Here is a 1,436-nt window from a genome sequence, read left to right as displayed (position 1 = left end):
TGGTACTTTTAAATCTCCAGGTGCATTTCAGAGAGGAAAAAAACACAACCAAAAAATACTGCATAGGCATATTAATTTTTAAGTCAGAATTTCAAGAGAGATATTAAGGCTTGACAAGTACTAAGAAGACCCAATATTGAAAGACATTTCTATGGCAAAAATGTCAAAACAGTGTGGTTAATTTTACATTGTTTGAACAAGAGTAATGGGTCTATCTCAACTTCAGACTTCTGATTTGATGTTGTTGGTATGTGTCGTCGAGTCACCTGCAACCCATAGCACCCCTATGTACAGCAGCTCTGAACCCTGTCCTATCCTGAGCCATTCTGACTAATTCTGAAACATCAGCCCCCATTGACCAAGTTACAGTTTAAATCTATCTCATCTAAGGTCTTCCTCTCCTGCACAACCTTCCACCCTTCCAAAGATGATGTCCTTCTCCAAGGGCCAGCCTCTCCTGGTCATGTACCCAAAGTATGTGAGATGGAGCTTCAGTAATTCTAGCCTCCAAGGAGAAACTTGATTTCACACTCACTACAACAGACCTATTTGTTTTCTTGGCAGTCCATTTTTTTTTTCAAGATTCTTCTCCAAAACCACAACTCAAGGCATCAATTCTTCTGTCGTTCTTAGCCATTGACCAACTTTCTGAAGCATACCAAGTAATTGCAAAGACCATGGCCTGGATTATGATTACCTTAGTCTCTAGACTGACATCATTTGTTTTCAGTACTCTGGAGAGGTCCCTGATAGCAAATTTTCCCAGTGTAATTTGTCTTTTGATTTCCTGATTGCTGGTGTTAAGTGTTGAGTATGGAGCCAAGCAAGCTTTAATTGTTAACAACATCAATCACTTCTCCATCTATTATGGTGTTGCCAATACATCCAGTGGTGAAAATATTTGTCTTCTTGATGTAAAGCTTCAATGCATATTGAAGACTATAGTCCTTGACCTTCTGTAGCAAGCACTTTAGGTTTTCCTCAATGTCAACAAGTGAGGTTGTGCCATCTGCATAGCCTAGGTTGTTAATGAGTCTACCTCCAATCTTGACACTGGAAAAGCTCAATATCAGCAGTCAAAACTAGGCCAGAAACAGAGTGTGGGTTAGATCATCAACTGAAGCTGAAGAAAATGAAAATAAGTCCATAGAAACCAAGATATGCTCTTGAATCAATGCCATCAGAATTTAATGATCATCTAAAGAATAAGTTTGAGAAATTGAACACCAATGATAGAAGACCAGTTAAGTGGTGTGGTGATCTCAAGGATATCATCCATGAATAAAGAAAAAGGTCATTACAAAAACAGAGAAGAAAGGAAAAAAAAAACAAACCAAAAACAAAGCACAAATGAATGTCAGAAGAGGTGCTAAAGATTGTACTGGAGCATTGACAAACCAAATCTAAAGGAAAACATGACTTGAAGCATTTGCTGC

The sequence above is a fragment of the Elephantulus edwardii genome, unplaced genomic scaffold, assembly GCF_000299155.1.
Source record: "Elephantulus edwardii isolate Elephantulus edwardi_28Jun2011 unplaced genomic scaffold, EleEdw1.0 scaffold00035, whole genome shotgun sequence".
Lineage (NCBI taxonomy): Eukaryota > Metazoa > Chordata > Mammalia > Macroscelidea > Macroscelididae > Elephantulus > Elephantulus edwardii.
Note: the sequence above shows the minus strand (reverse complement) of the source record.